The 26,068-nt window shown below is 42.6% G+C and overlaps 1 protein-coding gene across 1 annotated transcript in view; it reads left to right on the plus strand.

The window, feature by feature from the left end:
- The first annotated feature begins 1,115 nt into the window (after window positions 1-1,115).
- The window catches only part of LOC114553540 (caM kinase-like vesicle-associated protein), a 50,135-nt gene continuing 25,182 nt past the window's right edge, over window positions 1,116-26,068 (plus strand). Inside the window, exon 1 of the mRNA XM_028574746.1 lies at window positions 1,116-1,224. The gene's annotated coding sequence lies outside the window, so the exon portion shown is untranslated. The remainder of the gene's footprint in view (window positions 1,225-26,068) is intronic.

Consider the following 26,068-nt stretch of genomic DNA (forward strand, 5'->3'; position numbering starts at 1 on the left):
TTTACCCAAATTACAGAAAAACATATCTTCTCACATATCTATACTGCTTGGAATTGAGCCATGCTGATTTTGGTTTCATTTGCCCAGGTTTTGAGATATCCATCACTGAGATTTCTTGTCAGCTTGTTCTATGTACAGTATTATCCAGGGTAACATTCAGACACATTTTCTGAAAAACAGATGTTTCTATTCATTTTTTTTAATCACATTTTTCAAACTTGAAAACAAACACATTTCGGCATTTATCTGAAGCTCATAAACAGCAAGCCTACAAAGATTATTAAATTTGCCAAATAGGTAAATTAATTCTTCAAGTCCAGCCCACAGAGCAGCAGCATCTGATTGGCCAGCTGTTTTTTTGGCAGTAGTCTGGTGCTGGTCTGAATAATATCAACTAATTCTCCTGTACTTTACCTCTCCACTTTAAATACATGCCAGGCTACCTCATATGCCTGTTATATGGAACTTGTTATTGCACTACCTTCATTTTTGTTATGAATTAGTGATATAAATGCATATTGTGAGAGAAAAATCGGGCACTATAGCAACTTTGCCATGCCCTGTGTTGGGCTGCTCTTGGTTAACCGCAAAGGCTGCTTTGATAGATCAGACCTTCATTGATGCAGGCTGGTGAAGTAAGTTATAGCCTTTATTTGCAGGCAGGGTAAATATGAAAATATTATGTCCAGCATGTGCTTGTGCAAACCTTTGTGTAATACAGTATTGTTTCTTTTACATTCTTCTGTTATTTACGGCTAAATACTATAGTGTGAATTGAAATTCATCTTTAAACTGTATTTTACTGCACAGGTTAAAATGGTGGGTTAAGTGAAAGTGCGTGCAGGTGCATCCTCCACCAAGTGCGGGTTTTAATTCCCTATTGCCCCTTGCATTAAAAAAATATTGTAAAATACAGTGCATGTTCAGTAGGCTGGGATTTGAAGGCGCTCAGATTGTCTCGTCCTGTGTGCGCTGTCCTATCCTCTGTGCGCTCTGGACACTACTCCCTCCCTCCCTCCCTCGCCTCTCCTCCTCACCGCGCAGAGCTCGACGCGCGCAGGCACAACAGATGGTACAGTACTACAGGCTGCAGGAGCGCACGAATTTGATGTAGAAGTACTTTTATTTCTTTAAACTTCACAGGAACGTTTAGTGTAATAGGAGAACGAAGTCGACTTTGACAGCCACTGGATCCTACGTTTAGAGGCGGAATTTGGTGTCAAGGTAAGTTGAGATGTTTTCTAAATAGCCGATCAGATTTCGGAATGAACTCAAAGCACAATGGTGTGAAAAAAAAATACAAAATGCGATGACTTCACTTTTTTTTTTTTTTGCGCTATTAATGCATCGAAGTCTATTTATAACACTAACCCTATAACCCTTTAAGTTTGTTACGTAATAGTTACGGAATAAAGAACAATGGATTGATGAAAAACCGCGCTGGCATCAATTAACCCACCATTAAATCTAATGCATTAAACAAACATGGATTTTTACACCATTTGGGTAAATACAAATCTGTTTTTAAGATAGCCTATAGGCTAGTTGCAGTGCAGATTCGCACTATGTTGCAACATGTTTCCAAAACTAATCTAAAGATATCCAACAAAAGAATTTCTTGAAAGTGAGACTATAATTGACTAATTGTTTTTTTGTAAATGGTAGTCTACTTGGTAAACTTTATAGATGCAGCATTGGGTATGAATTAAGATTGACCTCCTCATCAATCTGAATTCTTACAGCAATAAGAGTCATGTTGTTATAATATTCCAGGGAGTTTATACAGCACTAAGTCTTCACTGGCGCCACAGGCATACATCTAAGTGCTGATGCTGCAACTCTGTGGTGGTGCTGATGCCACACCACTGGGCTGCATTAAAACATATAAGGATCATTTTAAGTGACTTATGTTGAGCCTCCCTACATGGCAAACTTTTAATGTGAAAAACCATGCAGAAACTATAATGTCAAAGGTCAGTAATGTTCTCTGACATCATCTATGGAGGTTTTCATCTCTTGTGAGAAGCAGCCGGGGTTAAAGATGACTTAAAACAAAGCAACCTCCGGTATGTTATCCTTGCTCAACAACGGCTGATGATACAAGACCTCTAAATATGAATTCAAGAAAAATTACTTTTACGGAAATCGAATACCCTTCTCACTCCGCCTCAAATGTGTAATGAGATAAAAGCATTGAGATTTGTGATGTAAATGGTCATCAGACACCACTTGCAAAAATGTTATTATTTTGTTATGCCAAACACACGATGACCTTTGTAGACATTAAAATGAATTCTCTTTTAGGAAATGTGCCATAATCAATGTTTTTCATTCTGTAAAGTCTCCAGTTCATAAGGAATAACTCCTGCTACCATCAGCATGCTGTGAATAGATAAGGTTTTACTGTGAGACACTGACACTAATCTCTCTGAACTCTTCCATGATCCCTGCCTCAGAAGAACATTAGAGAGCAGACACTGACATTTAGTTCCAGGATTTAATAAGACTTAAAATAATCAAGTCTCAATCTTCTGCTTGACATTCGTTATTATTAACCAGCTATTTAGATATAAATTCAGGTCTGTACCTTTGGCAGCCCAGTAAGCCAGCTGAGCCACACACTCGGATTTACACAGGGGGAGCATTTCTACCATAGGTTGATGCCATTAATGCAGGTCACATCCTTAAGGCCCTTTAAGATGAGGGATGCGCGCTGGGTCTCTCTTCAGCTGTATGTAATGACATGTTCAGTCCCAGAAGAGGTCCAGACCTTCGGGGGACCCCAGGTGGCCCCATGGCAGCTGCAGCAGCAGCTACAGGAAAGCACAGCAGATTACCACATAGCCTCGCAATTGATTCTGTGTGAGCTGGCACGATAGAGAAATGTGGGGAGCTGTGAGGAGTGCTTTGAAAATGTGACTGCAGATGTACAAATGTGCTAATACTAGTTAAATGAAATGGGGGACAGGGATGTTTTAAATGAATGGAAATAAATAACTTGGAGGACAGTGGAGTAGATTCTCCTGAATGAATAGCTGTGGTATCAATTTCTGAAAAGCCTGTTCGTTCAGATCTACTACACCAATATATTCCGATATCCCAACGTTTTTATTACTTTCTGCCTTTGCTAGTCCAGTGGTTCTCCTTATACAGAGCAGTACATATTGTACTGCATGGGTATCCGTTGTCTCTAAGCTATTACACGTATGTTTTCTCTTCTTTACATGAAGGTTTATTTGTGCTCATTAAAATTGTTATGGGACCTTTGAGAGTCCTCAGCCACTTATGCTCCAATAGCCAAATGCCAACTTCACCATGTGTGCTCTAATATAGTCAAGGGGTGTGCTATGCAGAGCACTTGTGCTAGAAATAAAAATGCACACTGAGGAGCAATATTGGGGCTCAAATTGGTATACTGCAGAGTAGATATCACGTGGAGATGTGGATGCAGTGATGCTATTTGTTTGCCTCCTTTATGTGTCAACCTGAGTGGGCAGGGTCATTTTCTCTATAAAGAGTGAAGTATACATTTTGACACTAAAGCACAGGAAGTGTCACTGGGAGGAGGCACTGCTGGCATTATTGGAGTGATTATTGGAGTGCCAGAGATGCTCCCAATGTAGTATTTCATTATTTTGGTGCCAGAGTTGTGAGAAAATAAGAATGAGTGAGGGACCTGTATTATACAAAAGAAGGGAGTTTAATGACTTCAGTCAGAGACAACATTCCTCAAGTGTGGATGGGGTTACATCTAAAGTAATAAGATAGGACCGGCTCTTTTTATGAGAACTGTAGTGTGTGGACTGTGAGTGTAGTCTCTCGCTTTGAAGAGGAGAATCAAAAGTGTGTGGATATACTCAGCCACTGCAGAGGCTGACTGTTGTATTGGATAGTCAATATAACATTACCCTCATAAATACAGATTTTTGCCATATAGACTGCATATTTTATGTCTTTTCTACACTCATCAAACAGCCAAACATATAAAGTGCTACATTGCAGCACAGAGGAAATTAAATAACGTGATACATGCTTGCTCATTTCCAAACAGCCTGCAGATGTATTCTGTTTCATAATTGTGATGTCATGCAAATATAAACATGATGCCTTAAAAATCTGTTTTTTGCAGAGCAAACCACATCCTGTAAACTAACAAAATAAATCATGTAGACATTCAGTACTACATATGTTAAAGCTACCACCATTATCTCTGATTCACTGTGGGATGTTTTTGTTAATGGGCTCCATATGATGCTTCTCCAGTTTTACTGCTGCTGCTGTCCACCCATCAAACCCAGGCCAACGCTGTCCTCACATGACTAAAGCAGCCAAGCAAAAACAAGTGACGCTATGAAGTCAGAGACTAACTGCAGCAACACATGGGTTATTTGTTGTAGCCGTGCGTGCGCTGCCTTCATTTACAGTGGACCAATAGCGTGCTGTGAGAAGTAAGTGAGAGTAAAATAAGGGGGGATAAACTCAAGTGAATAAATCCTGCAGTGATACCTGTAGCAGTCGTGCCATGCAGCATCTGACATTAAGCTGCTAGTCTCAACATTAAAGAGAAGATGCTCCCATTTGTGACAGAGATGGTGGATGCATTAAATGTGAGCACACTAAACATACATTGTACTGTATGCATACATTACTGGCTGATTGTCAACATCCTTGTTATAAGAGCTCAATCATGCACGAAGTGACTTGTTCTCTGCCCGTTTCTTATTAATCATTGTGTCAGTAAATGTCACTGCTTCAACAAGCCATTTACCTGTTCACACAACCCACGTTAGTTTATTATTATGAATATTATTAAGATTTTCCAATCGGCGGATGGCCAAAAGGAGATGGGGCCTAGGCACAGCTCCTTATCTGCCAGTTGAGGAAATGCATGTGATGTCATCAAACCACAGAAGTAGCCACAGTCCCTCCCACTCCCCCCTGAGTGGCACCACAGGCATGTAGAAAAAAAGTGGCAAATTCTATTTACAAAAGAGCAGTCAAATGCGCAAACAGATTTAGAGACAATTCAGGTCTATAAAATGCACTCCTATATCTTGGTCAGACTCATGATGTAAAGTTTCAGTTAGAAAAGGAATCAAAATCGATGCCACAAAACCAGAGATATAATCTTTCGGTCCGAGATTCAGGTGTGTTATGCTAGCAGCGGCTCATGTTGCCTCGAGCCACTATCCTCAAGCAGAGATGAGGAGCAGGCTACAGAGGTCTGGTAAGCTCACTTCTTTCTAACTCAACATCCCCAGATTTGTGTCTTTTTCAACCTTGTGGTCTTCAGTCCTGACCGACATGACATCACTTGCAACATGGCATCATGACTTTGCGTAAACATACACGTTATCTGTACGCATTTTGATCCACTATCCACGTATACGCTGTAGCATAGACGTAAACATACACATCCGTTATCTGTTATCGCAAGAATTTGCCGTACTATCGCGAGAACGTCACACGTGTAAAAAAAAAAGCTTGGGTTTAGGAAAAGAACATTGGGAAAGGCTTTAGTAACACACGAAAACAACAAAAACGACAAAAAACAATAAACGGTTGGGTTTAGGAAAGAAACATTGGGGAATGCTTAAAAAAGAAATGGTTGAAAAACACCATACAAGGGACACAATCCCGTCTCCCCTGGGTGAAAGTCCTGTGTTTTACCCATCCACCACCCCAACCAAATGCAGACTTATGTTGTTTCATACTACTCGCTACGGCAAAAATTCACACGTAATGTAGGTCAATGGCGGCTGAACGGCGTTGATAAAAAGTGTCTTGGTAACACACCAAAACGGCATACGAATTGGCATGTCATACATATGCCACTTTATGAGATCAGTCTTGGGTCACTTGGGGTCATTTATTAGATTGTGTAGTGCCACAAAAGGCTTTGTACAACATTTCACGTACACGTACAGTAGCAGTACTCCCCAACACCTGTAAACAGACTTTGATGTGAAAAATAATAATAATAAAAAATACCCAAGAATGGTTACCCCCTATCATCAGTCATTATTGGTTGGATATCAGAGGGAGCATACAACAGCAGTTATGTTTTAATGACGTGCTAGTATTGCTTCTAAGAAGGGAACGTTAAGTGTCAATTAAAAAAAGTCATCAATTATGATTAATAATTGTCCACTAAAAAAAAAAAAAAAAAAAAAAAAAAAGTTTCCTGGCCTCAAACCTCATCTTTAGTGAAAGGGTTACTTGACGCCATGCAGCTTCAAAGAGCCACCCTGCCTAGCATCCACAAATAGAAAATGTGAAGGGGAATTTTAAATGGAAGTGGATTAATATTTCACCTCAACATTGATTCATGCTGCCACTGTAGACATTTTCATCTAAGAGCGAGTCGCTTATGCAAAGGCATGCGGTGACGTTACCGTGGTCCTGATGTGGCACATACTCTCCTTTCCACTATACGTACGTTAAGTTTTGGGCCTCCTATGTAAAATTTTAACTAAATATGATTTGTGCAGATATTTTACTGGTGTATAGAAATATTACGGTCTCCTATAATCTGTGCTCATGTCTGTGTTTATTCGTTTTCTTTTAATGTCATCAACCTGCCAGCAGCTACAGATGAAAACTAGCCAAATCTGGCACATTTACATGATGGACTCAAGTGCTCATGTTAATAAATGTGCATTGTCCCTGCTTAAATAGTTAAACATAAAATATGTAGACCATTGCTGTCACCGGCACTTAGTTTGTCACCCCAGCTGCCTGCTCATTTTCTCATTCACAACAGGTAACAGGGGTTGACACAGTGAAGGCTGTTGATGGACGGAAGGCATTATTATTGATTTTTGTTGTTTGCTGACTGCGTCCCGAAAAAATAAGGTGGCATTTTCCGTGATATTTGAGTGTCTCAGGTGACATTTTATGCATCGACTCTCCAGCATGGTTCTGCTCTATGCATCAAGGAACTGATGAAATGTCTTGAAATTTCCAGTATTGTTACCAAAAGCAGTGTAAAAAAAACACTCACGTAGCTACTGTAGATGTAATGCAGAACATTAGATTATTTTCTGAGAGAAAAATAGAAATGAAAGCTCACAGATTCTGTTTGTCCTGTTGCATGTGTCAGTCCTGTTATTGACTTCTCGACCCTGTTTAATATGGTCTCTCCTACATGTTGTACTGATCCTCACTTCATGCTGCACAGGTGAAGGACAGGGGAAATCTATTTTCATTAAAGTTGCATGACAGACCTTGAAGACAAGTGGCAGTTGCATGACTACAATAAATGCTGCTTCCTTATGCTCTGGTAGTTTGTCACCGTGGTGACACGGATGTGCTTTGAGTTGACCCTTCAATCACGACTTAATGGTGCTCTGGCATCAGGACTGTTTATACACGACTTGACAGGGAAGCAGGCTGGAGTTTGAACAGGCTTCATGATCTGTGTTTTGTTGTGTTTTTGAGTTGGATTTCAAGTGTGATGACAAGCTCAGCTTTGTCAGTTTGCAATTCTTAAAAAAGGTACAACAGTGCAGTTTTGGCTTCTGGCAAAACAGGAGGCGGAGGAGGATAGGGAGAAGGGGGTTGATAATAGAGCAGGCAACTTCTGTAAAGACAGAATGCAATTAAATCAGAAATCTTAAAAGGTCTGCGTCACCGGAGGGAGCAAAACAAAGTAATTTCTGTTTCTAAAGAACACAAATGAATCATATTTGCCCAGCAGGCTTGATCACTCACAGTATATTACAGATTTGTGATTTGCAAAGGAAATCAAATTATTTAACTGTTTAATTACTGCTTAAAGTGCACAACAAATTGTGTGTATGGACACCTGCCAGTATTTGTATTGCCTCAGTAAAACAGGGCATTAAAGTAGCATTAACAGATTGTTTTTTGCTGCCCAGACAGGGCAGCAGAAACATTTTGTGAACACAACATTGACATTTGATCACATTTTAAGTTGATATGGTGAAATGTATTAGCATACTGTTACTTGTTTACACATAAAGCAATTAGGGAGCAACTTTATCATTCATTTGGAGTTGCGTTTCTGTCCGCCTGATAAATGTTATTCCAATATTTACTTATTTTAGCTCAGTTTTTACCAGTCCCTGGAATTGGGATGGGATGGGGATGGGATGGGATTTGTCTGGCTATTGAGCTGTTATATGCTCCACTATGTCGCCCAGCTAGTGTCTAAATGTGTCTGTCTGTTGTTTGGTGCTGAGCAGGTAGTGGGCTTATAGAGCTTTTGAACTGAGAACAGCTGCTTGTTGCGATTGAAATTGGCGCTATGAAAACGGTGAGAGTGAACCAAACACAGTGAAGTTGTAGGCCGAAAGGCTAAACAATGAGCTGAAATTAGCTATAAACCTCTGTAAAGCAGAGGGGAGCTGCATTCATTTCATACATTTTTTCATAAAAATATCAATTATATCCACTTAAAGGAGAGTGGAATGCCATCTTTATGGGTTTCAGATATTTCCCTGAAAGATTTTTGACAGGAGGTTGTAACCTTTCATTGTCTCAGTCTATAACCTGAGTCCTCTGGTAGCCTGGAAAGATCCCAAGATTAACAGTGTACAGTAGAGTAGACTGTGCTAAAGCCCTGAGCACCTTCTCACTATATGTCTGCCCTTGTGTGTGTTGTGACACGATATTGTATAGATATTGTTTATAAGAAACAGAAGCAAATGTTTCTCCTCTGGAGGTGATTCATTCATTTGACTAAAATGTGCTTTAATGAGATGCAGCAATTCCACATTGAATGAGATCCAATTTGCAAACTCTTTTTCTAACAGATGAAGAGGAGGGAAACTGGGCTGAGGGAACAGGTGGTAGACATTAATGAGCTCATCCAATAAAAATCATTCAAAACAACCGTTCCTACGCCTCTCGCACGAAAGACAATAATAACACTGATCCGTGCGGTAATGTACATGAATGTTTTATCTCTACTTGCTGTTTGAAGACATAAACAAACCTCTTGGACCTCCGAACGACAAACGAGAGAAAAAAAACAAATCTTCTAAATTTAGCAATATGCAGTCTACAACATACACCCTTCTCCAAAGCAAAAGATGCTTTTCTCTGCATTGAGCAGAAATGGTACTGTACATTGATGCCACACTGAAGGACTTTGTAACCAAGGCAACTAACAACAGGCGCAGAGAATGGTCAGATTAGCTGGTGAAGTGTGAAGAGGAAGCGTTTCAGATTTTACATAAAGCAGCCAAGCTGCCTTACATCAAGACATGTGCATTAAAAGCTGAAATAAACCCGTTTCACCTCGGTAGATATTACTTGTGGCAGCATCTGCGCTGCTTGTGGTTAGATTTTATACCAAGTACAAATTCACAGAGTAATATTTAAACACCGGGCTTAAAGGCTGAAGGCATGTAACTAAACACAGGGCTGGAGATGAGCTAATCACAGATTTCAGGAAAAAAAAAGAGCCTGGTGGAGGTGGATGCCTCCATTAGCGACGAGGCTTCACACCTCAGTCATTCATCTACCACCTCCCACCGCACTGACCCCGTCACATGTTCTGAGTCACCTGGCTCCTCGCCACTCCTCCATGCTTGTTCTCTCAGCGTTGTATGTTAGATTCTCTCTCTTTCTCTCTCTCTCCCTCTCTCTCTATTGCTCTCTCCTCATGAAGCACACCAACGCACCAAGAGTAGATTAACTGTATCACTGCCTAGACAAAGCAAGAAAACAGAGGAAAGTATATTTAGGTACAGACTGCTACTATTGACTGCAGAAAGGCCTCAGAGACGGCTTTTTTTCATTCATGTGGGACGAAAAGAAGCACGAGTCCAGCTTTGTGGTGGATAGTAAGTTTTTGTAGAGCATTGAGCCCAGTCTTCCAGCCTCACTACCTTATCTGAGAAAGGCCAAGCATGAACCAGAGGACCAACCCCCGTGGGCTTTCGGTGTTACTACTCCAATTTTTCCCAGCACACATTTGTGCTGCGGACATGGATTTAAATGAGTCATTCAATTCAGACTGGCTTTATTTTGCCTGCACAGTTGCATGTTATTTCTGCCAGGAACATTAACGTCATGAAGATAAAAGTAGAACAGAGCAACATGTCACATATGACATAAAACAGCAGACGGACAAATGAATGAGAGGGCTGCTTTTTTTTTTTGTGGGATGTTGACATTAATATTCATCCTCTTGGAACCATGTCTGTACAAAATGTATTCGCAATCCATATAATGATTGTCGAGACACTTCCCTCAAACCAAAGATATCAACAAGGCTACATCTACTAATACATCTAATACTGGAACATACTGGTATAGGACGATATCTGGACCATCATTGCTTGCTAATTTTCCCCTGAAAATGGAAATCTGAACATCTTAAAATCCCAAATAAAAAAATTGACAATAGGACAAGCTCCATGTATTAATGGAAATCTGAAGGGACATGATCGAAAGCTTCAGGATAGCTACTAAATGGACCTTTGCGTTTTCTATATATGATCTACATTTACCTACCATATATAAAATGTACAGTATATAATACAGCCACATACAAACATATGTGCATGTCAATATGTTGTGTGTGCCATGATCATGTAAGACAAAACAAACAGGTTATTCATTTTTAGAGCAAATACTTCTACATTTGAAGCCATTCAGCACAACAGACTTTTTTCTATGTGGAGGCAAGAAACTACAGAAATAAATGGGGTGTTGACAGCTCTGCTTGATGAAATAAACAGCACTGGTGTTTTCTGGGATCAGATGATAATCTGGTGAAGGAGTGTGCATGATTCACACGTCCTGCCTGGATTTTTTGCTGAGTGGATATAAAGTAGTTGGGGTTCTTTTTCTCTTTCTTCTACTTTCCCTGGGGGTGGCAATAGCTCAGTCAGTAGGGAGTCAGTAGGGAGTCGGGTTGGGAACCGGAGGGTCCCACGTACGGACCAAAGTATGGTGGTGAAGAGGTGCCAGTTCACCTCAGCGAACTGCTCAGGGCACCATTCCATGGGCAGCTCCCTCACTCTGACATCTTTCCATTAGTGCATGTATAGGTACTGAGCATGTGTGTGTGTAATTCAGACCTGTATGTAATAACAACAGAGTGAAAACATTGTAATTTCCCCTTGCGGGATTAATAAAGTATACATTGTTATTATGGACTGGTGGGCAGGCGGTGCTGTGATTTCACCGGGACCATCAAGGCCATATGCAAGACAGCTCACCCCCCCCCCCTCACTGGGTCTGTGCTAACAATGGGCTGCGACACATGTAATCACCCGTTGTGAGGCGCGAGAGCGTGTCCTCCCTGCAGGCAAAGTTCTTTGTATGCCACCTCTTATACAGTAGATAGAGGCGCCCCCTCTTCTGCTGATTCACCCATGTGACCTCTGTATAACCATGGAGACTGGGCTGTGGTCTTGCATTTTACCCTCATTTGAAACTTGTAAGGCACTGCAGTGTTAGTTAGTCTGCTATCATGACTTTGATTTTCTACAAGCTACTCAGCAGTGTCTCCAACATCTCTTTACCTGCACACAGTGAGAAATACAGCATCTCCTCTCTATACTGTCATTTGTAAAGCAGCTAGAAATTCTGTGCAAGCTGCCTTCTCTTGCTAAGTATCCAAAAGCACACAGCAGTGACACATACCTAATTTTCATGAACATTCTGTCAAGAGAGATTACGCATCCCTCATCCTGCTGGCTTTTCTCCCCCAGTGAGAATAGCTTGTAAATATGAAGAGGCTGTGGAGAATATTACAGAACTGACTTAGCTTACATATTAAGCTACTGTAGGTGGAAACTAGAGCTCAGTAACCTCTATATATAACAAAAAGAAGAAAAAAAGCATCATAATATCCTAACTTTAAGGACTGCACTGGTGTGGGTATTAATCCCACAGGAGCTGTCCTTTTGCAGCCAAAGCTTTGTAACATAAAGGGAGTTATTCTTCACAAATATGACACAACCAGAGAATTAACCTGCTCTTACTGCACATGTCCTAAATCATCAGGGTAAGACAATGTTTTAAAGACCTCTGCAAACATCCTGGGCATTTACTCCTGCAGCTTTCTTCCTGCGAAGCTTCTGTCAAGTTGTATCTGATCTAATTAATGACTTTGCAGCAATTTACCGATGGCTCATCTGCACATGGCTACTCAAGTCATATTTTGTGATGACTGTTGAGGTGAAAGTTAGTGTTTTATTCATCCAGTTATGTCAGGCCCAGTATTACGTCTGAGTAGCAAAGATTATTTTCACAAGCTCCAACCTGGAAATATACTGTACATTTACGATAGCAACCCCCCCACAGCACACACACACACACACACACACACACACACAAACACAGAGTAACAACTTATTTGAAAATGTGACGCTTTCCTTTGCTCAGCCTCACAGTTGTGCCAGGGGAGAGTGCGGCTGTCAGATCAAGGTACTGTACTTTAGACAGTTATTACAAATCCTGTCAGCAACACATGCATACTGATCAGCCTGCAGGATACACAGTACTTCCTTTTCAACAGTAGAACTACTTTAATAGAAATCCTTAGACGAAGGGACATAAAAAGTTATACATTTAAAAAATACTTCAAATAAATTCAGCTCATAAACTTAATGCCGTATGTGTTATATTTTCCAGGAAACATCATTTTATTTCTTCCAGCACACAATAATGCACTAAAGGTTTAGCGGGATCAAGGCTAGTTTGGTTGAACTTTTTTTTGGTTTACTTTTCAGATCTTTGGCCGTTTCTTTTTTAAATATTTTTTTCGGACTTTGCTAACCTCATTTAAGTTACGTTTTTGTTTTGTTACACACTGTTAACAATGCAGCGCAAGCTATACACACTTGCACACAGACCATTGTTGTTTAAGCACGCCCACTGATTTACCAATTAATCAAATCTAATTTCAAATATCATTGCCTAATAATGAGCTATTTCTGCTTTCATTCTTCTTGACAACAGTGGTCTTTCATATATTATTTAGTATATCATGTTGCCAATCCGGCAAGTCCGGCCAATACAACCATACAAAATAAATGACTTGGTAGCCTACATTGAAATGTGGGGGCTGTGAAGCATTTCTACCAAAACAATGGAGAGATTTTTTCTAAAAAGATTTGAACTCTGCAACCTTTATGAAGCAACGATGCTTGCAAACCCCCGTCCGGTACCTGTGTGATGCCTTTGTCTAACCCTGGTTATTTGGGATACAACAACAAACTTGCAGGCAGACCAGAGGCTTGTACTACAAAGCAAGATTTGGTGTTAATGAGGTAACTTTGTGTTCAACCCAGGGTTTTTTTATATCACGGCAGTGGATCACTTGTTATCGGGTTAAATCGCCGTGGTAACTTATGCTGAACACCTAACCTGCTCGGGAGCAGGTTATGTTGGAGATTAGAGATCAACCGGTGTAAAAGCACCGGCAACTGACCAATCAATACTCGATTGATAACGGCGTCACCGTTCTTAGAAAATCCGGTGGAGCTCGGTGGGGGGGGGAGAGAGAGAGAGAGAGAGAGAGAGAGAGGTGTGCTCAGAAATGTTAAAACATTTAGAGACCGACAACCCCGTTAACATTCCCTGATGGGTATTTTTATGAAAGATATAGATTTTTAGCGGATTGAATTACGTATAAGGCAATTTGTCGGCTTCTTGAGCCGTGTGTTGCCAATGTCACACATCGGTTTGAATTATGTTTTTATATTTTTTATTTTCTCTCACGATGGCTTACCACTGCCTGGGTTACAACTGAAATAATAGGCTAAAGCAACAACAGTTTATTACGCACAAGCGTAATTATGGTCAGATCTAGTGCCTGACTGATGGGGAAGTGATATTGATAAGCGTTGTGATTTACGCTAGAGCTGGGCAATATATCGATATATATATTTCTTGGTTTAAAAGGCTGCATTACAGTAAAGTGATGTCATTTTCTGAACTTACCAGACTGTTGTAACTGTTCTATTATTTGCCTTTACCCACTTTACCCACTTTACCCACAATAGCCGACGCATTTACAGCGTCGGCTATTGTTTTGCCAGCTTTCCTTCCTGTTTTAGGAAGCAGCGACTGTATTGCGTTTTGCCTGTAAAACCTTGTCTGTGTTCTTAATATTTATGTAGAATTATAGTTTGCTCTTCTTATGTAAAATATGCGGCTCTGGTAGATGTTTGCGACTGGTCGTGCTGTGCAAACAGCGCCTCCTATATGTGAAGTTGCGTGTCGCTGGATTGGGAAACCCTGGGTTGGTTGGACTAGTTGTTAACCACCGTCGTGATACCGGTTATGCGGGGCCGAGGTTGTTAGGCTAGGTGAAGCCGGGTAACTGATATAAATCCAGGGCATGTTGAACTTGCTTTGTAGTACAGGCCTCTGCTCGGTTCTTTTATATGTATGTATATAATGTATGTGGAGTTTTCTTTTGTGGGGTGCAAAAAATGCAAAATGCTGTGTTGGGATTTTAAACTCCGGTGAATTTATGAGGACTATGGTTAACTGCTCCTCAGATCTCTGCAGGGTAAATCCAGACAGCTAGCTAGACTATCTGTCCAATCTGAAATCCTGTCTGTTGAACGATTAAAACAACCTTTGAACGTACACGTTCCACTAAAACAAGTTCCTTCCCGAGGCTATTTTTCAGCGGCACCGTGGCTCTGTCCGTGTCTTAGCGCCGTCCAAGACGATTGTGATTGGTTTCTCACGCTGTTTTTTGTTTAAGTGTTCATTTCTCTGATAAGTTTGGTTTTTATTAATTATTTGATGCTATTAAAATGGGGTTGAACGTCATAATTGACAGCTGTGATTGACTCGCGCCTCCACCGCCCGATTACCACTGCACAGATTCTGGCTCCAAAATTACAAGATGGCAGCGCCTATATCTGAGATGTTTTGGCTTATGGAAGGGAGCGGAGACGCATTGTCCATCTGTATATACAGTCCATGGCTGGAATACACATGCACATACATACACAATGCACAGGCACAGCTCAGACTGTTACAAAATGTCCATACGGTTCACAGATGTTTCATTGGAAGTGGTATGTTAGTGGAAACATTTAAAGTAGGATGACATGATCTGACTGTCCTTAACGTATGTAGTTGAGACAAGCATTGCATTAAATAACAAGCACTGATACAAAATTGTTCCATTTTCTAGGCTTCGCTCCAAAGCAGCCAGCATTAGAGAGAAACTTCTCTTTGATTTCACACCAAGCCCTAAGACAACAACAGCTCTGCAGCAGTCCAACCCATCAGTTTCTATATCCTCCAAGAACCTCATAACACACTTCTAACAAGCAGCGGCATGGCGCCGTGTCCATGAAGCCTCTTCATGATGTTGAGATGTATTTGCTCTCTCAGAATAAAAGAGAATTTAAATGAACATGCAGATAGCATTCATGATTGGACTTGGATGGAGAGCTAACACAATGTTAAACTGGTTAATTGTGAATAATAGTCCTGTGTACAAGATTAAATTGTTACCTCCTAGGTCTATCTGTTACACCGCATTGTGCTGATTTAATTGGTTTCTAGCTAAAAAACAAAAAAAAGAGGTGGAGGGAGCCAGGTCGATTTCATACACACATACCTTTGCCCTGCCTTTGCACAACAATGTTAAACCTTCTATGCTGCAGTATTCCTATTTTTGCTGACTCACTGGTTTAGCTGAATTTCAAAATCTACTCCACCAGAGCTAGAGTTATGGCAGGGTTAGTCACAGGACCGAGAACAGCAGATCTGTAATAAAACATTCCCTTCATATCTGATATTATTAACCTGATTCAAATTTGGAATTGGCACAATTATATGTTATTGTAGAGCTTGCTTTTTCTTATGCATATTTAATATAAGTTTCAGCATAAGTTGATCCTTTACATAACATGCTTTGAAATATTTTGCTAAAAAGTGCAGCTTTTGCACTGCCCCACTCCCTGTAGATATTTCATTAGCAAAAAGACATCACATAGAATGAATCTAAACCATGCAGATACCCACATCTTCATTACACATGCATTGCCTTTGAGCAAAGTATTCATCTTTGCACATTCAGTTTCAGTTGTGCTGGACTTCAGACAAAACCCTCCAGATCTGCCTTGTTTTAAACATCAGGCAACGGATGCCGCTGCAGCCTCCGTCCCCCTCCCCTCTGTCAAAGGCATTTTCATGCTCTGAACTTCCTAATTTTCAGTTCAGTGAAACGATGATATAAGAAGCCTCCTCTCCCCGGTGGAGAATAGAGCTGTTCAAACTGAATGAGAAGAGAGAATAAAAGATGGAGCCAGCATGCAATGGTACACAGAGATACAGCAGAAACTAATGAGAGCATTAGACACAATCTATTTACTTTACACAGAGGAGGGAAAACACAACAGACTGTGTGAGAGCACAACGAGGATGGTGTTGGGACAAATTTGTTGTATTACAATTTTTTATTAGAGAAAAAAAAAATGTTACCTTGCTTGCTAGCTAGCTAGGTAGGTAGCTTAGCTATGTTCCATGTACAATGTAAGTGTTTATCCCGCGGCTTTTTGTCAGCCTAATGACAAAGAACAAGCAAGAACCGTGTTTCATTGTGAGTACATACCGTATAATCACGCACGCATGCACGCACACACGCACGCACATGCACACACGCACGCACACACACACACACACACACACACACACACACACACACACACACACACACACACACACACACACACACTAAATAAGGTCCCAATGGTGGCCCACCAGCCTCTCCATAGACTATTGCCTTCTGCTGCGATTAAGCTGCAGTGCAACACCATTTCTCTCAAGTTTATCACAGGAAATAGTTCTTCCCACAATGGGTAGGCATTCACCGCGGTGTAGTATTGTTTGCTTTCAAATGTTATCAATTTACTGTCTTCTTGTTCTGGTCGAGAAATGTAAATGTGAATTTAAGTATTCTGAGCCTGTTTTGTTAGGCTGTTGTGCATCATTGTTGGTGCGAGAGCGTTTCCTAGTGGCGGAAATGGGTAGTGCATTTTGTGACGTTACTGTTGTTAACTAGTGGATGAGTTTAGTTCCCACATGTGTCATGGTGAAATATTGCTGTACGGCTGTTCTATACATGTCGGATCCTTGGAGTAGCACGTCCGTAAGTGTTCTTTTGGTTGTTGTATGCAGATATCATAATTAACACTTATGTAATAATATTATAGTTATTAAGCGTTAACGTAGCACATTCTTTTTCCGTATGTAAGTTATGCTAGCGCTAGCTGCGTGTGTATGCACAGGCTAATATGTACGTGAATGAAAATGTGAAAGGAATATTTGGCTACTTAGTAATTATATTTTTTTGTTTGTATTCCTTAGTTTTACAAAAAGAAAACTGCTTGGAGTGAACTCTTCAATAAATCTCCAACTTAAGAAGACGTCAAACCAGCTTCATTCATTTTCCTTGTTCGCTATCTGCCTAAGCATTGTTAGGACACAACTGCTAGGACAGAATAGTAAAAGGACTTAACACAGCGGGTGAAGATCTCAGAACAGCGTGCACCACGCCAGTATCGGAGTCCCAGCGACAACATGCATTCTCAGAAAGAAGAAAGTAAAACAGACCTAACATTAGAAACTAAGTCATCTGTTAGCTCTTCGTCATGCAAGACTGTTGCATCATCGGCTAGCAGCGCTGCAACTAAAGCGAGGGCAAAAGCAGAAGCACTAAAAGTAAGGAGTGCATATGCGGAGAGGGGGAAGCAGCCATGTTGAGGGAGAAAGCGCGCATTGAGGAACAGCGGCAGAGAACACTTGCAGAAGCAGAGCGCAATAAAGCAGAAGTGGAAGCAGGGCTCAAGGTATTGCAGTCGGAGAGGGAGGCAGCAGCAGCATCCAGAAAGGCAGAGGTCTATGAAGCTGCAGCAGACTTGGATGAGGAAAGGCGCAATGATTTTGGAGATGAAGAGAGAGCTCAACGCACCAGGAGTATGTGCAGAACCACACTCCAGTACAAAACGCTCAGCAACCATTTCCTGAATCACAGCATGCACCTATAGAGCCAGATCCCCTCCTCATCAGTCACCTCAAACCCCCATCATCACATCAGCTACCCACAGCAAGCACCTATAGAGCCAGATCCCCTCCTCATCAGTCACCTCAAACCCCCCATCATCACATCAGCTACCCACAGCAAGCACCTATAGAACCAGATCCCCCTCCTCATCAGTCACCTCAAACCCCTATCACCACGTCAGCTACCCACAGCATGCTGGTACGGGATTTGAGCGCCAGCAGAACAGTGCGACACAGAGGCAGCCTGCTGCACTCCCTCCTCTTAATGTCTCATCAGAAGGCTACACCAACATGCCGCCTCAGATGCCTGATTTCGCCACCTATTTGATAAGGAGAGATGGTGAGTTCGGGCTGACCCAATTTGACGACCATCCCGAAAATTATTGGGCATGGAAAACCTCATTCCAGAACATCACATGTGACCTCAACTTGACGACAGAGAGGAACTCGACCTTCTCGTCAAATGGCTCGGCCCAGAGTCATCCACCCAGGCTAAACGAATCAGGTCAGTGCATGTAACCAGCCCTGCGAACGCGGTCAAAATAATATGGCAGCGACTAGAGGAGTGCTACGGGTGCCCTGAGGTCATCGAACATTCTCTGCTGAAAAGGCTGGAAGATTTTCCACGCCTCACAAACAAAGATCCTCGTCAGTTAAGAGAGCTTGGCGATCTGCTACTTGAATTGGAGTCTGCTAAGTGGAGTGGTCTTACACCTGGGCTTGCATATCTCGACACCGCACGAGGTGTTAACCCAATAGTTGAAAAACTCCCCTTCAACCTGCAGGAAAGATGGGTGACACAAGACTCCAGGTACAAAGAGGATTACAAGGTAGCTTTTCCACCCTTCAGCTTTTTTGTACAGTTCATTTGCAACCAAGCAAAAACCAGAAACGACCCAAGTTTTGCATTCTCATCATCCAACTATTCAAACAGCCAGAGGCCAGACAGAACAGCTAAATTCAACAACAAGCCGTCTGTCTTTGTCAAAAAAACCGAGGTGTCAGCCGCAGCTTCAAGCTCCCTGAACAACCAGCCTGAAAGGAGAACTGACGAGCCAGATAAACATTGCCCCATCCATAACAAGCCCCACCCCCTTTTTAAGTGTCGGACCTTTAGGAACAAGCATCTAGACGACAGGAAAGCATTTCTAAAAGAGAACTTCATCTGTTATCGATGCTGTGCTTCTACTAGACACCTTGCAAAGGACTGCAAATTGTCTGCAAAATGCAGAGAATGTGACAGTGATAAACATATATCCGCACTCCATCCTGGGCCTGCCTCCTGGTCAGCTGAAGAAACCAAATGTGAACCAGAGCAAAACAGAGCAGAGAAGAATGACGAGCCCTTTAATGTCACCTCAAAATGCACCGAGGTATGTAGTAACTCTCGTCAGCCCAGATCATGCTCTAAAATCTGTCTGGTGAAAGTTTACCCCTCAAACCAGCGTGAAAAGATGAGACGTGTCTATGCAGTGTTGGACGAACAGAGTAACAGATCATTGGCTAAGTCACAGTTCTTTGATCTTTTCGGCATTGAAAGTAACTCCTCTCCTTACACTCTGAGGACATGCTCTGGCACAGTCGAGGCGGGGGGGAGAAAAGCAAGTAACTTCACTGTAGAGTCACTCGATGGAGAAACCACAGTGATGCTCCCTACCCTCATAGAATGTAACACAATGCCTGATGACAAAGAGGAAATCCCGACACCAGAGATAACACAGCTCTTTCCTCACCTCGCTCCAGTGGCTGGCAAGATCCCACCTCCTGATCCCAGCGCTCAGATCCTTCTACTCCTGGGGAGAGACGTCTTAAGTGTGCACAAGGTACGTGAGCAACATAATGGCCCCAACAACACTCCATACGCACAACGCTTAGATTTGGGCTGGGTCATTGTAGGAGAGATCTGCCTGGATGGAGCTCACCAGCCTACTGATGTTAATGTCTACAAAACAAACATACTCCCGAATGGCAGAGCCTCATATTTCACACCATGCCCCAAAAGCATCCATGTCAAAGAGCAAGCAAGTTCTCAATCTCTCCAGTACTTACCAGGCGTGCCGCATTACTCAAGACCCTCAAAGGGCTCCAGCGCTGACACAAGCTGTATCGGAGACAGTGTTTTCTTAAGGATGGCAGGCGATGAAAAAACAGCCCTGTCAATTGAGGATAAAATCTTCTTGGATTTAATGAAAAAAGAAGTGTATCTCGCTGAAGACAACCACTGGGTGGCGCCATTGCCTTTCCGCTCACCACGAATCCGGCTTCCTGATAACAAAGAGCAAGCGAAACAAAGGCTATTCTCGTTACAGCGCACCTTTCAAAAGAAACCAGGAATGAAAGAACATTTCTTTGACTTCATGCAAAAGGTCATCGAAAATCACCAAGCAGAACCCGCTCCACCTCTGAAACCAGGTGAGGAATGTTGGTATTTGCCAATATTTGGCGTCTACCACCCCCAAAAGCCCAACAAAATAAGAGTGGTGTTTGACTCGAGTGCCCAGTATAGTAACATCTCACTCAATGACGTTCTGCTGACGGGGCCCGACCTCAACAACACATTAATAGGCGTCTTGCTGCGTTTCCGAAAAGAACGGATTGCCATTACAGCGGACATCGAGCAAATGTTTTACTGTTTCAAGGTAAAGGAAGATCACCGCAACTACCTTCGCTTCATGTGGCACAAAGAAAACTGCCCTGACGAGGAGATAATTGATTACCGAATGACTGTACATGTCTTTGGAAACAGTCCGTCACCAGCTGTTGCCATATATGGATTGAGATGCACAGCAGAGCGTGGTGAAGCAGAGCATGGAACAGACGCTAAAGAATTTGTGCTCCACAACTTTTATGTTGATGACGGCATTACATCTGTTCCCAGTGAAGAGGAAGCTGTTGATCTCTTAAAACGCACACAGGAAATGCTGGCAGAGGCAAACCTGAAACTCCACAAGATGGCCTCAAACAGCGCCACAGTCATGGAGGCCTTTCCACCAGAGGACAGAGCGAAGGACCTCAAAGACCTGGATTTGAACGCTGATCCGCTGCCTCTCCAGCGCAGTCTTGGTGTAAGCTGGAACCTTAAAAACGACTGTTTCACATTCAAGGTGTCAAGAGAGGTCAAACCATTCACACGAAGAGGAGCACTGGCCACTGTCAATAGTCTGTACGACCCCTTGGGGTTTGTTTCCCCCATCACTATGCATGGAAAGGCTCTAGTGAGAGAATTCACATCAGTACAGCAAGAATGGGACACACCTCTCCCAGCAGACAAAAGGGCACAATGGGAAGCATGGACTACATCTCTTACTGACCTTGAACACCTGCATATCGCAAGACAGTATGTTCCAGTCTCTCTCTCACAGGCTCAGTCTAAGGAGCTCTGTGTTTTTTCAGACGCATCTGTTCTGGCCATAGCTGCTGTTGCATATCTGAGAGTCATAGATTCAGACGGACAATGTCATGTGGGGTTTGTGATGAGCAAATCTAAGCTGGCTCCATTTCCTGCTCACACTGTCCCACGGCTGGAGCTTTGTGCCTCAGTGCTCGCTGTTGAACTCATGGAGCTAATAAAGGAAGAGTTGGACACAGAGCTGCGCATCAAGTTCTACACAGACAGCCGTGTAGTACTCGGCTACATTCACAACACCACAAGGAGATTTCACATGTATGTGGCCAACAGAGTAACACGCGATAAGGAAATCAACCACACCGAGCCAGTGGCATTATGTCCGCACGGACCTGAACCCAGCTGATCATGCTACCAGGATTATGCCGCCGGCTCAACTGCACCTCACCAACTGGTTCTCCGGTCCTAAGTTCCTCACACAGCCAGATGCTCCAGAAGACACTGGACGCAGGGTGTTTTCAGCTTGTAAACCCGGACCTAGACATTGAGATCCGAACTCAGGTAACTACATTGGCAACCTCAATTGCTAACCACAGTCTGGGCTCAGACAGATTCCAGCGTTTTTCAAGCTGGAAATCTCTTGTGAAAGCTGTTGTTATACTTACCCATGTCGCAAAGTCATTCTCTCAATCCTCACGCACAGAAACCTGTGGAAAATGGCATTACTGCACAAGGCCTTGCATATCCGAGCACACACAAGCGAAATCTACAGTTATTAAAGCTGTGCAACAAGATGTGTACAAAGACGAGTTCAAGAGCCTAACAGAAGATGGGAAAGTGTCACCACACAGCTCACTCAAACAACTTGACCCCTTTATTGACAACGAAGGACTGCTGAGGGTTGGTGGGCGTGTGCGCAAAGCAGACCTCTTTGACCAAGAAAAGCATCCTTTAATTATACCACCCAATCATCACGTAGCTACTCTACTTGTTCAACATTATCACAGCCAAGTAGCCCACCAAGGCCGCCATTTCACTGCGGGCGCAATCACGCACAGCAGGACTGTGGGTTGTCGGTGCCAAAAAGCTCATATGCAGTGTCATTCACAGATGTGTCATGTGCAGAAAGCTGAGAGGGAGACTGGAAAATCAGAAAATGTCAGATCTTCCTGCAGACAGGTTGTCTGTAGATCCTCCATTCACACACACCGGGCTAGATGTGTTTGGCCCATGGAGTATTGTGGCACGTCGAACAAGAGGGAGCAGCGTTGAAAACAAAAGATGGGCTGTCGTATTCAGCTGTTTAAGCACCCGAGCAGTTCACCTGGAGGTGATAGAGGCAATGTCGGCGTCAAGTTTCATAAATGCCTTGCGCCGCTTCTTGGCTATCAGAGGGCCAGTTCAACATCTGCGTTCAGACAGAGGGACAAACTTCATCGGTGCCTGTGGAGAACTGCAAATCAACACAGAGGACACAGAGATAAAAACTTCATGCTAGATCGAGGCTGCACCTGGTCATTTAATGCACCGCACTCATCGCACATGGGAGGAGCATGGGAAAGGATGGTTGGGGTCATACGCCGTATCCTTGATGGTCTCCTGTTGAAAGAGAGAGCTACAAGACTCACACATGAGGTTTTGACTACACTAATGGCTGAAGTCATGGCCATCATGAACTCTCGACCTTTGACCCCCGTCTCATCAGATGCAGAAATGCCTCAAGTTCTCTCACCAGCAATGCTGTTGACTCAAAAAGCCAGTGTTGCACCTGCTCCACCAGGAGATTTTAAGATTGACCACCTACACAAAAGCCAGTGGCGTCAGGTCCAGAGCCTAGCAGACTGCTTCTGGAAAAGATGGAGGCAGGAGTACTTGGCCACGCTGCAGCCTAGGAGGAAGTGGGACGGAGGTCAGACCGAATCTTCAGGAAGGTGACGTTGTCCTGATTAAAGACTGTCAGGTGAAACGCAATGAATGGCGGTCGGGCTCATCACGAAGACCATACCAAGCAGTGACAACAGAGTTCGTAAGGTCATGGTGAAGACTGTCAAGCAAGGAACTGTAAAAGAGTACTTAAGACCTATTAACGAGTTAGTTGTGCTTCTACCCAACGCTAATAATTAATGGGGGAATGAGAAATAATAATATAGTGGCATAATAGTCATTCGCCAGGCGGGAGTGTTCTGGTCGAGAAATGTAAATGTGAATTTAAGTATTCTGAGCCTGTTTTGTTAGGCTGTTGTGCATCATTGTTGGTGCGAGAGCGTTCCTAGTGGCGGAAATGGGTAGTGCATTTTGTGGACGTTACTGTTGTTAACTAGTGGATGAGTTTAGTCCCACATGTGTCATGGTGAAATATTGCTGTACGGCTGTTCTATACATGTCGGATCCTTGGAGTAGCACGTCCGTAAGTGTTCTTTTGGTTGTTGTATGCAGATATCATAATTAACACTTATGTAATAATATTATAGTTATTAAGCGTTAACGTAGCACATTCTTTTTCCGTATGTAAGTTATGCTAGCGCTAGCTGCGTGTGTATGCACAGGCTAATATGTACGTGAATGAAAATGTGAAAGGAATATTTGGCTACTTAGTAATTATATTTTTGTTTGTATTCCTTAGTTTTACAAAAAAGAAAACTGCTTGGAGTGAACTCTTCAATAAATCTCCAACTTAAGAAGACGTCAAACCAGCTTCATTCATTTTCCTTGTTCGCTATCTGCCTAAGCATTGTTAGGACACAACTGCTAGGACAGAATACTTCTCCTGTCAGTTTCATTAATTGAATTTACTGCTCGCTTTTGCGATATCAATTTCACAGTCAGCACTCTGAGGGGACTTTCAATTAGTGTGACCAATAAACCCTAGGCTCCTTTATTTATCCCTGCCTTTAGATGATAATATTTCATGTAATAGCGATTTTATGCATGGCAATTAAAGTTTCTGTCCACTGAAGCAGCACGGAGGAACTGAAAGCCGAAAAGGCTGGCAGTGCAATGGCTTCTGCGTGGTAAAGAAGAAGCTGAGCTAAATATTTAAAGTGAAACTTATATGACTAATGCAAAAATTGTTTTTTAACTGCCAGTCATAAGATAAATTATAGCTGTTAAGCTTAATGTTTTCAAACACTACAACAACATTTTTAAATATAGAAAATGCACCATTACAGCCACTATTTGAATTAACTTGTATATGATGATAGCATCTTTTAATTGTTTCTAATGGAGTACATTTTGTTTGTAGAAAGGATGCTTGAGGTTAGGCATTATTCTTGAATGGTTCAGATTAGCCCATTTGTCAGGGGATAGGATGTGAACAAAGTAGGTTTCCGTTACGGACCGGGTAATGACAACCCCCTCATAGCAGACACACTTATGCTGTGGGTCTAGTCAATGTTTGTTCGACCTGTGTTGGACCCACTAGGACAGCTTGCTTTTTATTCTAAAAAGTATACCGTATATATCAATAATAATTTGTGTATGAAAATAAATAAAATGTTAGATTCAAACCTATCGCTACAGCATTCATTTGACACTTAACATCACATTTACAGCCCTAATACAGAGTAAACAGAATGAATAAAATGGGAATAGTCGTAAAGTAGAAGTAAAGCTTAAGGGAACACATAACATTCCCTTTTATTAGAAACAGTATGAATTCTACATGAAACCATGATTATGTACTCCCTTATATGTTGGCAAACACTTTAAGAAGCATTGTTCATAAGTTAGCGTAACAACACCACCAAAGTTGAAGCCTGAGTATTAGCAGTAATTTTGGGAATATCTGTGGAGCAATTTCTTTTTACCGTGTATTCAAGTTGAACCTCTCCGTGAACCATCACCTTATCGTGGTGGAGAGGTTTGTGTGTCTCTGTGAACCTGAGGGCTGTGTTGTCTGGAGCTGTGTGCTCCTGGTAGGGTATCCCAAGGCAAAGTGGTCTCAGGTGAGGGGCCAGACAAAGAATGGTTCAAAAACCCCAATGAATAAACGAGGTAGAGATGGAGTGGTGGCCAGGTTTGCCACGGAGCCCGGCCGGGCACAGCCCGAAAAAGCTACGTGGCTCCCATCTCTCCAGCCCATGGGCCCACCACCTGTGGGAGGAACTGCTGGGTACCGTTTGCCGTGTACCGTTGTCACACGGGTGGCGTGAGGTGAGGGTTGGCCTCCGCCAGGGCTGCGCTTTGTCATCAATCCTGTTTGTAACATTTATGGACAGGATATCAAGGCGTAGTCGGGGTGGAGAGGGGTTGCAGTTCGGTGGGCTGGGGATCTCATCGCTGCTCTTTGCAGATGATGTGGTCCTGATGGCATCATCGGCCTGCGACCTTCAGCACTCACTAGATCGGTTTGCAGCCGAGTGTGAAGCAGTTGGAATGAGGATCAGCACCTCTAAATCTGAGGCCATGGTTCTCAGCAGGAAACCGATGGAGTGCCTGCTCCGGGTAGGGAATGAGTCCTTACCCCAAGTGAAGGAGTTCAAGTACCTTGGGGTTTTGTTCGCGAGTGAGGGGACAATGGAGCGGGAGATTGGTCAGAGAATCGGCGCAGCGGGTGCGGTATTACATTCAATTTATCGCACCGTTGTGACGAAAAGAGAGCTGAGCCAGAAGGCAAAGCTCTCGATCTACCGGTCAGTTTTCGTTCCTACCCTCACCTATGGTCATGAAGGCTGGGTCATGACCGAAAGAACGAGATCCAGG

Source organism: Perca flavescens, chromosome 4 (assembly GCF_004354835.1).
Source record: "Perca flavescens isolate YP-PL-M2 chromosome 4, PFLA_1.0, whole genome shotgun sequence".
Classification (NCBI taxonomy): Eukaryota; Metazoa; Chordata; class Actinopteri; order Perciformes; family Percidae; genus Perca; species Perca flavescens.